Below are 13,420 nucleotides of genomic sequence, written 5' to 3'. Positions count from 1 at the left end.
CAGGGGAATGAAGCCTATCAGCATCCATTCTAGATACAGACAACTGGGAAGACTGGCAATCTGTAAGTCCCCAAATAGATTACAGGGCAAGTCAAAGGGGTCATAAGTAACAATGTGGGTTGAAGACAAAATGACAGGTGAACACCTAAAAATAGAAGTCATAGCTCCCTCTGGAGGATGCATCGTGTAAATACTACTTTAGTCTTGCACAGCTTGACTTTGTGGTTTCTCACATACACTGGCTTGACCTGTGGGTTCATATGCTGAAAGGGGACAGCCTTTACATTCCTGACAAAACTACATTTTTGCAAGCATGGTTGGGAGAAGAGGTCCTCCGGGACAGAACTATCGGTCTCGGTGTGGCTCCCCGAAATGCCCCCTTACCAAATCAGTTCCTGAAGGCATTGTTTCCAGGATCCAATCCTGTCTAAGACTCGGTTCGGGGAGAGGATAGTTTGGAGAAAGGAACTGCCCGAAGTGACGATTCTGCTCTTTGCAGTCACCCCAGTTTGGATGGTGAAATCCAGACTTGCCTAGGGTCACTCTGGAGGTAGTGGACAATGGGATCCTTACATCATCCCCTCCCTCTGAGCCAATTCTAGGGAAGAGTAGGCTAGTGGCTGGCCTTCATTCAATTGTATTTATTGAGCACTTACTCTGTACAGAGCACTATACTAAGTGCTTGATGATAATAATTATGGTATTTATTAGGCACTTACTATGTGCTAAGCACCGTTCTTAGCGCAGGGATAGGTACAAGGTAGTCAGGTTGTCCCATGTAGGGCTCACAGTCTTAATCCCCATTTTCCAGGTGAGGTCACTGAGGCCCAGAGAAATGAAATGACTTGCCCAAGGTCAGAGAGCAGACAAGTGGCAGAGCGAGGATTAAAACCATGAACTTTTGACTCCCAGGGCCATGTTCTATCCACTACGCCATGGCAAGGTGGTGGCCTCTTTTCTAAGCTTTGGCAGCATTCGAAGTCTGGTGGCCTGAAGAGATGACCAGCTTTGCCCAAATACTAAAGCTGTTTAGTAAGGCTCCCTATTACTCTAAGACCCTCCATGTCCTGCACAGTGGCAGTTGTCCCTGAAGCAACTCCTTGTATAGAATGTTGGTTCCAGCTGTTCCAGTGGGAATAGTGATTAAAAAGATTAAAATACCTCCTCTCCCACCCTCTTATGCTGTGAACTGTGGTTGTCAGAGGAATGTTTGGGTCTGATTTTCTTGTATCTACCCTAATGCTTTGCAGAGTGCTTGGCACATAGGAGCTTAATAAATACCATCCTCATCAACGAATCAGTAGTATTAATTGAGTACTAACTGTGTGCCAAGCCCTGAACTAATAAGCCCTTGGGAAAATCCAGTACAATGGAGTTGGAAGAGATGATCCCTGCCCACAAGGAGCTTGCAGTCTAGAAGGAAAGACAGACAGGATCTGTACCCTTGGAACACTTGATATTTGCCCCACAACTATGTACATATCTGTAATTTATTTATTTATATTAAAGTATGTCTCCTGCTCTAGACTCTAAGCTCCTCGTGAGCAGGAATCATGTCAGCATGGCTCAGTGGAAAGAGCCCGGGCTTTGGAGTCAGAGGTCATGGGTTCGAATCCCAGCTCTGCCACTTGTCAGCTGTGTGACTGTGGGCAAGTCACTTCACTTCTCGGTGCCTCAGTTACCTCATCTGTAAAATGGGGATTAACTGTGAGCCTCATGTGGGACAACCTGATTACCCTGTATCTACCCCAGTGCTTAGAACAGTGCTCTGCACATAGTAAGCGCTTAACAAATACCAACATTATTATTAAAATGAGGATCAAGACTGGGACCCCACTTGGGACAACCTGATCACCTTGTATCCCCTCCAGTGCTTAGAACAGTGCTTTGCACATAAGTAAGTGCTTAATAAATACCATCATCATCATCACCATCATCAACTCTATTGTATTTTACTCTCCCAAGGGTTTAGCACAGTGCTTTTGCACACAGTAAACTCTCAGTAAATACCACTGATTGATCATTGTCATCAGTATTTAATGAGCACCTATTACATGCGGAGCACTGTACTCTTGGTGTAACAACAATCACTTGAGTATATGGTCCCCTTCTAGTCATTCATTCATTCTATCATATTTATTGAATGGTTACTGTGTGCCTAGCACTGTACTAAGCACTTGGGAGAGTACAATATAACAACAAACAGACACATTTCTACCCACAAAAAGCTCAAGTCTAGAGGGGGAGACATAAATTAATATAAATGAATAGATAAATAAATAACAGATGTATACACATGTGCTGTGGGTATGGGTGGGAGGATGAAAGAAAGAGCAAGTAAGAACAGCGCAGAAGGGAGTGGGAGAAGAGGAGAAGAGGGCTTAGTCAGGGAAGGCTTCTTGGAGGAAAAGCTGTAAGTTCCTGGTGGGCAGGAATTGTGTCTACCAACTCCATTATATCATTCTCTCCAAAGGGCTTAGTACAGTGCTATTCACACAGAATGCATTCAATATCACTGATTGATTGATTGATTCCTCCCCAGAAGGTTAAGGAATAAAAACATGTTCGAAGGCATTCATCGACCTCCTGTGACAGCATTTCATAAATCAATTTCTAAAAATTTGTGAAAGGATTATCCTGGTAATTATAGGCAAGTCATCTTATTCCTTACCCTTGGGAAAATCTAAAATCAATTTCTTATAGCCTTAAAGAAGAAATTGTAATAGGTACCAATCCACATAGCTTCGTGAAGAGCACATTGTGCCTGACCAATTTCATTCCATATATAATAGAGTGATGTGTCATAAAGACTAAAGAGAAAAAATAGATGCAATTGGTCTGAATGTGAGTAAGTTTGTTTGATTCCCTCCCCCACTACAATCTTACCATGAAGCTAGGAAGAAATGGTCTTTGGAATCAAGCTATTTTGTGGATGCTTTAGAAAGTCACATTCAAGGGGTGCTTGTGAAGGCACAGGTCTTGTTATGAATTGTGGTCAACAAGGGTTAGCCCTTCAGCTGTTTTTACTAAATATTTTTGTCAATAACGCAAACCCACTGTACAGTTGAAATTTTCAGGAGGCACTAAATTGGGTGGACTTTCTAAATTCTTGGAAGATGAGAAGTTAAGGTGACCTTCATAAAGCAGACAAGTGGTTCACCAAAAGCAGGATGAGATTTTAACAGAGACCAATTTGAGGTCACCAAAAAAAAAAATCAAATGGTACATGTAGACGGGATGGTCAGAATGTGACTACGTAAATGGTACTCGGAGACATGATGGTGAAAGTATGACTAGGCAAAAACATAGAAGAAGTAAGAATGGACTTCAAATCAAAGTATTTTAAAAAACACAGATAAAGAAGCACACAATATCGAGATTCCTTAATAGAAATAGGAAAGATTTAGCTCTAAAAAATAGAGAATGACTACTGAGGGACAAAAAAGTGTTCATTTCACTCTGCTGGACATTGCTCACACCTTGCTGAAGAGCTGGGTAGAAGAGTTGAGAAGTAGTATGGCCTAGTGGATAGAGCCTGGGTCTGAGAGTTATAAGGATCTGGGTTCTAATCCTGCCTCCACCACATATCTGCTGTGTGACCTCAGGCAAGTCACTTAACTTCTCTGAGCCTCAGTTACCTCATCTGTAAAATGGGGATTAAGACTGTGATTCCCATATGGGTCAAGGAGTGTGACCTACCTAATTAACTTGTATCTATTCCAGAACTTAGAACAGTGCTTGGCCCATGGTAAGTGCTTTCTTCCCCAAGAGGCCTTCCCTGACTAAGTTCCACTTTTCCTCATCTCCCACACTTTTCTGATTCACCCTGATTTTCTCCCTTTGCTCTTCCCCAAACCTTCCCCAGCCCCACAACACTTATGTATGTATATGTAATATTAATTTATATTGATGTCTATGTGTATTGATGTCTGTCTCCCCACATCTAGACTGTGAGCTCATTGTGGGCAGGGATTGTCACTCTTTATTGCTATATTATACTTTCCCAAGCATTTAGTACAGTGCTCTGCACACAATAAGTGCTTAATAAATAGTATTGAATGAATGAATGAATGACTAACAAGTACCATAATGATTAAAAAGGGTGAAAAAGCCAGAAATAAGTGAATGCCTCCTGAGGCCATGCTTCCATGGTGAAGGTTTCTGACAAAGGAATCCCATAGAGTGTCTCATGTAGTGGGCAGGCTCAGGAGGAGTCCTGGAAATAGCTGGCTAATTTGGGCAGCAAAGGCTACAGCAGTGACCTCTGTGTCATTTATTCTGGCAACCATCTGCCTAGGTCGTAATGAGGGAAGGTTGCAGGAGTAGAAGTTATTTAATCTAGAAAGGAGACATTAAGGGGCAACTCGATAACTCTCTTCAAATTAATCAAGTATTCACTGAGTGCTTTCTGTGTGCCTTGCATTTTACTAAGCATCTGGAAGAGTATAATACCAGAGTTGGTTGACATGTTCCCTGATTGAAGCGTTACTGTAAGAGAAACATCAAATTGTTGTCCTCCATACACAGGACTGAAAAAGATAGAGGTTAAACCTCTTTAACTGGGAGTGAAAAAACTTCAGAATATCTAATTGTTGACCATCTGGACAGAAGGAGGTGGATCAGGTAATGTCTTCCGGTTCATGACTCTCAGAATAATGTTATTTGATGCTTCAGAACATTTTGTGCCACAAAGGACAATCTGCCTTTTTCATCTCAAGTAACCAACCAAGCATAAAAATTTAGAAATCAGAAACTTGGAACTGTAATTTTACACTCTCTCTCTCTTTCTCTCTCTTCAATTCTCAATCCAGTTTGTTCAGGCAGACAATCAATCCTATTGATTGAGTGCTTATTGTGTTCAGAGCTCTGTATTAAGCACTTAGGAGAGTTCAATACAACAGAGTTGGTAGGCACATTCCCTGTCCACAGTGATCTTATAGTCTAGAGGGGGAGATAGTATAAATAAATTATGGATATGTACATAAGTGCTCTAGGGCTGAGGGTGGGGTGAATAAACAGAGAAAATCCAAGTGCAGAAATGATGCAGCAGGGAGTGGGAGAAGAGGAAATGAGGGTTTACTCTGGGAAGGCTTTCTTGGAGATTTGCCTTCAATAAGGCTTTATAGGTTGGGAGAGTGATCATCTATAAGATATGAAGAGGGAGGGCTTTCCCGGCCAGAGGTAAGATGTGGGCAAGCAGTTGGTGGGGAGATAGATGAGATCAAGGTACCCTGAGTAGGTTGGCACTGGTGGAGCATAGTGTGTGGACTGGGTTGTATTAGGAAATCAGGGAACCCTAGGGGAGGGCTAGGTGATTGAGTGCTTTAAAGCCAATGGTAACTCTCCTCAAGACCTGGGAAACTCATTTTTTCACTGTGCTATGCCTGAATCATGAAGATGGAGGCAGATATTCTAATGTGCTGTAAACACTTTTTTGTGGTTAAAATGGGCTCTAAAAATACAAAGATCTGTGCAAACATTAATAATAATGTTGGTATTTGTTAAGCGCTTACTATGTGCCAAGCACTGTTCTAAGCGCTTGGGTAGATACAGGGTAATCAGATTGTCCCACATGAGGCTCACAGTCTTAATCCTCATTTTGCAGATGAGGTAACTGAGGCACCGAGAAGTTGAGTGACTTTCCCAAAGTCGCACAGCTGACAGGCAGCGGAGCCGGGATTAGAACCCATGACCTCTGACTCCTAAATCCATGCTCTTTCCACTGAGTCACACTGCTTCATTACAAAATGTTACTTAAATCTAGTACCCACAAAGGAAATTTGGGCTAATAATTATATTTTCCAATAAAAAAGATTTTAACCCAATTAGCTATAGCTAGTTGAATTGTTCCTGGCAACCTTTTTGCATAGTCTTCCACTTAAAATGGTTTTTAAATTCATTCATTCATTCAATAGTATTTATTGAGCGCTTACTATGTGCAGAGCACTGTACTAAGCGCTTGGGATGAACAAGTCGGCAACAGATAGAGACAGTCCCTGCCGTTTGACGGGCTTACAGTCTAATCGGGGGAAACGGACAGACAAGAACAATGGCAATAAACAGCGTCAAGGGGAAGAACATCTCGTAAAAACAATGGCAACTAAATAGAATCAAGGCGATGTACAATTCATTAACAAAATAAATAGGGTAACGAAAATATATGCAGTTGAGCGGACCAGTACAGTGCTGTGGGGATGGGAAGGGAGAGGTGGAGGAGCAGAGGGAAAAGGGGAAAATGAGGCTTTAGCTGCGGAGAGGTAAAGGGAGGATGGCAGAGGGAGTAGAGGGGGAAGAGGAGCTCAGTCGGGGAACGCCTCTTGGAGGAGGTGATTTTTAAGTAGGGTTTTGAAGAGGGAAAGAGAATCAGTTTGGCGGAGGTGAGGAGGAAGGGCGTTCCAGGACCGCGGGAGGACGTGGCCCAGGGGTCGACGGCAGGATAGGCGAGACCGAGGGACAGTGAGGAGGTGGGCGGCAGAGGAGCGGAGCATGCGGGGTGGGCGGTAGAAAGAGAGAAGGGAGGAGAGGTAGGAAGGGGCAAGGTGATGGAGAGCCTTGAAGCCTAGAGTGAGGAGTTTTTGTTTGGAGCGGAGGTCAATAGGCAACCACTGGAGTTGTTTAAGAAGGGGAGTGACATGCCCAGATCGTTTCTGCGGGAAGATGAGCCGGGCAGCGGAGTGAAGAATAGACCGGAGCGGGGCGAGAGAGGAGGAAGGGAGGTCAGAGAGAAGGCTGACACAGTAGTCTAGCCGGGATATAACAAGAGCCTGTAACAGTAAGGTAGCCGTTTGGGTGGAGAGGAAAGGGCGGATCTTGGCGATATTGTAGAGGTGAAACCGGCAGGTCTTGGTAACGGATAGGATGTGTGGGGTGAACGAGAGGGACGAGTCAAGGATGACACCGAGATTGCGGGCCTGAGAGACGGGAAGGATGGTCATGCCATCCACGGTGATAGAGAAGTCTGGGAGAGGACCGGGTTTGGGAGGGAAGATGAGGAGCTCAGTCTTGCTCATGTTGAGTTTTAGGTGGCGGGCCGACATCCAGGTGGAGACGTCCTGGAGGCAGGAGGAGATGCGAGCCTGAAGGGAGGGGGAGAGGACAGGGGCAGAGATGTAGATCTGCGTGTCATCTGCGTAGAGATGGTAGTCAAAGCCGTGAGAGCGAATGAGTTCACCGAGGGAGTGAGTGTAAATGGAGAACAGAATGTTTTTAAGACAGTATGATCTCAATTTTCAGTGAGGGGATGTCATTATTTCCAGCGATTTGGCTTCCCCAAATCTGACTCATTCATTGCCACAGGCCTTTGATTTAATCTGTTGGATCCCTCCCTACAACACAAAAAACTGTGCATAGCTGTGTGACTCTCAAAGTTTTTCTTCCTAAATCCATTCATAACTGCTCAAAGACCCACTGGCCAACAGCAAAATTTGGCCCCCACAGTGGCTTCCAAGCACAAGTCCCAGCTGTGTTTTGTATGTGGATAAACCATGTGACAACTTGAATTACAGTGATGGTTCATTTTACTAAAGGGAAACATTCAAAAGCACTGTTTTTTTCTTTGCAAATCTTCCAACGAGCTTGCGTGGCTGAAAGAAAGCAAAGTATTTGAAAAAGCTTTTTATTTTTAGTTTTGATTTAGCTCACTTGCTAGACTTCTAAGGGAGTGAAGCTTTGAAAAGTAGAGCAGATGGAAAATCAGTTAGATAAGTCTAAAACTGCCACAGGTGGATAATTGGGGTGGATTTTGCCTGCAGCCTGTCTTACTCATGTCCATATGTGGGCAGGAAGTTTGGACACGAAAATCCACTTTGGATCATCTAGTTAGACCATCTTTTTTTTAAAAAAAGACCCTTGTGCCATCATCCTCTTCATCAGAAGGACTGAGAATCTACTTCCCTAGGGAATGTATTCTAACGCTTAATTCTGCCCTCCCTCAGCCCCACAGCACTTACATACATATCTGTAATATATTTATTTATATTACTGTTCATTCAATAGTAATAAATTGAATTATTTATTCAATTATACTAAGTGCTAAGCGCTTGGAATGAATAAGTCGGCAACAGATAGAGACAGTCCCTGCCGTTTGACGGGCTTACAGTCTAATCGGTCTGTTTCCCTCTCTGGACTGTGAGTTCGCTGTGGGTGGGAAATATATCTACTAGCTCTCTTACACTGTACTCTCCCAAGAGCTTAGTACAGTGCTGTGCACACAGTAATCATTCAAATATGACCGACTGACTGATTGATTTGAACCTCCATTCAGAGTTCTGGGATATAGATTAGTATTCCTTTATACTGTAAGCTCACTATGGGCAGAGAATGGGTCAGTTTATTATATTGGACTCTCCCAAGCACTGAGTACAGTGCTTTGCACACAGTGCTCAATGAATATGACTGAATGAATGAATGAATGAATTGTAAGTCATCAGTGGACACACCCCACTCACATGCATGACCTTGGATTACCTTAATGGCTCGTTAAGATGCGCACCCAAATTTCTCACACAACATGGTGAACAGCATGATTGTACTCACTCTCCAAGACTCCAAGAAAAGGTGCTACTCTGCACTTGCTGACGGCCCTTAGATTCGCAGCAGCCGGCTGTGGGTCACCTCTGCCCAGAGCGTGAGATGCCTGCCCTGCCTGTATATTTTTATGAGAAGTAGCTTGGCTTAGTGGAAAGAGGATGGGCCTGGGAGTCAGAGGACACGGGTTCTAATCCCAGCTCCACCACTTGTCTGATGTATGACCTTGGGCAAGCCACTTAAGCTTCTCTGTGCCTCAGTTACCTCATCTGTAAAATGGGGATTAAGATTTTGAGCCCCATGTGGGACAGCCTGATTTCATTGTATCTACCCCAGTGCTTAGAACAGTACTTAGTACATAGTAAGCACTTAACAAATACCATAATTATTATTAGTAGTAGTAGTGTTAGTATTATTGCCTGAATTCTGGTCCAGTGAACAGTCTCTTCACTGAAATCAGATTTCAAGTGGTACTACTTTTGGGTCACAGTGATACAGACTTTCCAGTAGGGAGTATTGACCCAAGTCCAATCAATCAATTATATTTTTTCATTCATTCATTCAATTGTATTTATTAATCGCTTATTGTATGCAGACCACTATAATAAGCACTTGGGGAAGTACAATACAACAATAAAGAGTGACAGTTCCTGCCCACAGCAACTTCACAGTCTAGAGGATGGGAGACAGATCTCAATACAGACTTCAATATAAATAAATTAAATTACAGATGTATACATAAGTGCTCTGGGGCAGAGCAGGGGGAAGAGCAAAGAGACCAAGTCAGGGTGATACAGAAGGGAGTGGGAGATGAGGAAAAATGAGGCTTAGTCTGGGAAGTCCTCTTGGAGGAGATGTGCGTTCAGTAAGGCTTTGAAGGGGGGAGTAGGCTTACTGTGTGCAAAACACTGTACTAAATACTTGGGCAATGCAATACAACAGAGTCCATAGACCTGTTCCCTGCCCACCAGGACCTTACAGTCTAGACATTTAACAGAGCCAGACATTAAAATAAATTATGGATATATACATAAGTGCTGTGGGGCTGAGGGAGAGGTGAATATCAGGTGTTTAAAGGTTACAAATCCAAATACATGGGTGACACAAAGGGGAGAGGCAGTAGAGGAACTAAGGGCTTAGTCCAAGAAGGCCTCTTGGAGGAGACGTGATTTTAATAAGGCTTTGAAGGAGAGGAGAGTAGTGGTCTGTTGTATGTGAACAGGGAGGGATTTCTGCACCAGAGGGAGGATGTGGTCAAGGGGTTGGCAGTGAGATAGATGGGATGGAGGTGCAGTGAGTAGGTTGGCCTTGGAGGAATAAAGCATGGGGGCTGGATTGTAGTAGTAAATTAATGAGATAAGATAGGAGGGAGGGAGCTGATTGAGAGCTTTAAAGGGATTTCTGTTTGTTGAAGAGGTGGTTGTGTCTTTCCTCACTACAGTCCATACTTCACTCTATTGCCCAGATTATTTTTCTACAAATACGTTCAGAACATGTCATCCCACTCCTCACAAAAGTCCAGTGGTTGCCCATCCACCTCTGCATCAAGCAAAACTCCTCACAACTGACTTTGAAGCACTTCACCACACTGCCCTCTCTCCTACCTTACTTCGCTTCTCTCCTTCTACAGCCCAGCCCACGCACTTCACTGCTCTAGTGCTAACCTTCTCATTTTGCCTTAATCTCACCTGTTTCGCTGCTCACCCCCAGCCCATATCCTGACTCAGGCCTGGAACAACCTCTCTCCTGAATTCCAACAGACATTTACTCAAAAAGCCATTCAGTTCCCCACTTCAAAGCCTTACTGAAGGCACATCTACTCCAAAAGGCCTTTGCAAGCTAAACCCCACTTTTCCTCACCTCCCACTCCCTTCTGCATCTCCCTGGCTCCCTTTGCTCTTCCCTCCTCCCAGTCCCACAGTACTTATGTACATATCTGCAATTTTATTCATTGCATTGATATCCAACTCCCCCCATCTAAACTGTAAGCCTGTTGTGCACAGGGAATGTGACTGTTTATTGTTGTATTGTACTCTTCCACACAATTAGTACAGGCTTTGCACATAGCTCTCAATAAATATGAATGAATGAATGAATGAATGAATGAATGAATGAATGAATGAATGAATGTGCTATTGGATGTTTTTGAGGATTGGGGAAACAGGAACTGAATGGTGTTTTACAGAAATGATCCGGGCAGCATAGTGAAGTAAGGACTGGAATGGGGAGACACAGGAGGCAGGGGAATCAGAGAAGGGGCTGATGCAGTAGACAAGGAAGGATAGGTAAATGCTTGGATTAGCATTTGAATGGAGAGGAAAGGGTGAATTTTAGCAATATCATAAGGTAGAATCAACAGGATTTGGTGAAAGATTGAATATGTGGGTGGAATGAGAGAGATGAGGGGAGATCCACCAGCCACTTCTCTGGGAATCAGTTCTTCTGATTGTGCTGTCCTCTTTCATTTTTTTGACATAATGCACTGATCAGGGGACCCACATTGGCTTTTGTTTGGTGTTGACCACCCATTTGTGGGTTAGCTTCACTTGTATTACCCAAAAGCAATAAACAGATAAGGGGTTATGTGGACAAATAGGGCCAAGTCATACAAACGGGCCCCTTGAGAGGGGACTGAGTTCATCACAAGGTGAAAGCAAACCCCTCAGGGTTGAAATTCTCTGTTATAGTTATATGCTCTTTTTCTTTAAAAGGACAATAATCCTCTATTATCTTTCTGTTTCAGCTATGCTCCCCAGTTTAGCAAGATGTTTCCCAGAGAAAGTTTTCAATTTCAACAAGGAATTTCCTTGTCAGCTTAGAGCCTAAGAGACTGAAGATATCATCCAGCTATATACTGAATCTCCTGAACCTGGGGCTACAGCTAAAGACAGTTTTTTTCTAAGGCTGATTCCTTGGGCCCACTATCACCAATCATCATTATCAATGGTATGTATTGAGTGATTACTATGTGTAAAGCACTGTACTAAGCATTTGGGAGAGTACAACAGAGTTTAGACCCATTCCCTGCCCCCTTTGAGTTTACATTCTAGAAGGGGAGACAGACATCAATATAAATAAATAATTTAAAATATAGATTTTAAATATATGTACTTAAATTCTGTGGGGTTGAGGCTGGGGTGAATTTCAAATGCCCAGAGGTCACAGATCCAAACCCGTACATGATGAAGAAGAGAGAGAAAGGCAGGGAAAAGAGGGCTTAATCAGGGAAGGCCTTTTGGAGGAGATGTGACCTTAATAATGCTTTCAATGTGGGGAGAGTGGTGGTCTGGCATATATGAAGGGGGAGGGAGTTCCAGGCAAGTGGGAGGATATGGGAAAGGAGTCAACTGCAAGATTGATGAGATCAGGGCACAGTTGAGTAAGATGCTAGAGGAGCAAAGTGGGTGGCCTGGGCTCTAGTAGAAGATCAATGAGGTAAGGAAAGTGGGGCTGAGCTGAGGGGGGCTTTGAAGCCAATATTAAGGAAGGAGATTCTGTTTAATGCAGAGATGGAGGGGAAATCCCTGGAGATTCTTGATAAATGGTGAGACATAGACTGAATGCTTCTGCAGAAAAATGATCCATGCAGCAGAGTGAAGGAATGGGGAGAGAGAGGAGGCAGGGAGGTCAGCAAGGAGGCTGATATAATAATCAAGGTGGGATAAGTACTTGAATTAATGTGGTAGTAGTTTGGATGGAGAGGAAAGGGGGAATTTTTTTAGTGATATTGTGAAGGTTGAACTGACAGGATTTAGTGATAGATTGAATATGTGGGTTGCATGAGAGAGAAAAGTCAAAGATAACACCAAGGTTATAGGCTTGTGAGATGGGAAGGATGGTATTGCTGTCTACAGTAGTGGGAAAATCATGAGGAGGACAGGGTTTGGGTGGGAAAATAAGAAGTTCTGCTTTGGACAAGTTAAGTTTGAGGTGTTGGCGGGATGTTCACATGGAGATGCCTTAAAGGCGGGAAGAAATGTGGGACTGCAGAGGAGGAGAAAGAGAAGGGCAGGAAATATAGATTTGGGAATCATCTGCATAGAGGTGGTAGTTGAAACCAGAGCAGCAAATGGGTTCTCAAAGGGAGTGGGTATAGATGGACAATAGAAGGGGACCCAGAACTGAGCCTGGAGAGACACCCACAGTCGGAGGATGGGAGGCAGAGGAGGAGCCCATGAAAGAGACTGAGAATGAGTGGCCAGAGAGCCCAGTTGCCTTTGGGGTGAAAGAACAAACACTGCCTTTCTCCTCCTGCATATAGACCTAGAGGAAACTCACATTTGAAAATTACAGTTATGTTTAAGAATATATCCATTCAGTGTTCCAGCTATAATAGGATTTTAAAAAATCTACGATATTGAGAAGCAGTGTTGCCTAGTGGATAGAACATGGGCCTGGGAGTCAGAAGGACCTGAGTTGTTATCCCAGCTTCACCACTTGTCTGCTGTGTGACCTTGGACAAGTTATTTCACTTCTATGGGCTTCAGTTATCTCATCTGTGAAATGGGAATTAAGACTGTGAGCGAACATGAGACAGGGACTTCATCCAACCCAATTATCTAGTATCTAACCCAGAGCTTGGTGCGTTGCCTGGCACACAGTAAGCGCTGAGCAAATGTCAGAATTAATTATTATATTTATGCACAAATCTGCTGGCAGTGACACCAATTTAAGCAAATGACCTTCCAGTCAATGTGAATTGAACTCAAATGAGTCTCAGCTACCAATTTATCATTTAACCATGAAAATCAATCAATGGTATTTACTGAGCTCTTTCTGTGTTCAGAGCACTGTACTAAGCACTTGGGAGAGTACAGTACAACAGAGTTGCTAGACATGTCCCTTGCCCACTAATAATAAAAAGACTCCATATCTCCATTGGGTGCATCACATA

The sequence above is a fragment of the Ornithorhynchus anatinus genome, chromosome 2 (assembly GCF_004115215.2).
Source record: "Ornithorhynchus anatinus isolate Pmale09 chromosome 2, mOrnAna1.pri.v4, whole genome shotgun sequence".
In the NCBI taxonomy this organism is placed as follows: Eukaryota; Metazoa; Chordata; class Mammalia; order Monotremata; family Ornithorhynchidae; genus Ornithorhynchus; species Ornithorhynchus anatinus.
This window is presented reverse-complemented; position numbering follows the sequence as displayed.